The following is a 250-nucleotide window of genomic DNA, read 5'->3' as shown; positions in this document are numbered from 1 at the left end:
CCTTAAAACCCATTTTAAAGAACTTGTAATACCTTTAAAAACTTTTGTAAACCCTTCAAAAACCTTTGTAAACTTCTAAAAACCTTTAAAACTATTTTTAAATCTTTGTATGCCTTTAAATATACTTTTAAATCCTTTTAAAAACACTTGTAAATCCTTTTAAAAAAGCTTTAAAAATCCTTGTAAATTTTTAAAATCTTTTAAAAATTTTTGTAAATCCTTTTAAAACTGTTATAAACTTATAAAAACT

The sequence above is a fragment of the Capsella rubella genome, unplaced genomic scaffold (assembly GCF_000375325.1).
Source record: "Capsella rubella cultivar Monte Gargano unplaced genomic scaffold, Caprub1_0 scaffold_5, whole genome shotgun sequence".
In the NCBI taxonomy this organism is placed as follows: domain Eukaryota; kingdom Viridiplantae; phylum Streptophyta; class Magnoliopsida; order Brassicales; family Brassicaceae; genus Capsella; species Capsella rubella.
Note: the sequence above shows the minus strand (reverse complement) of the source record.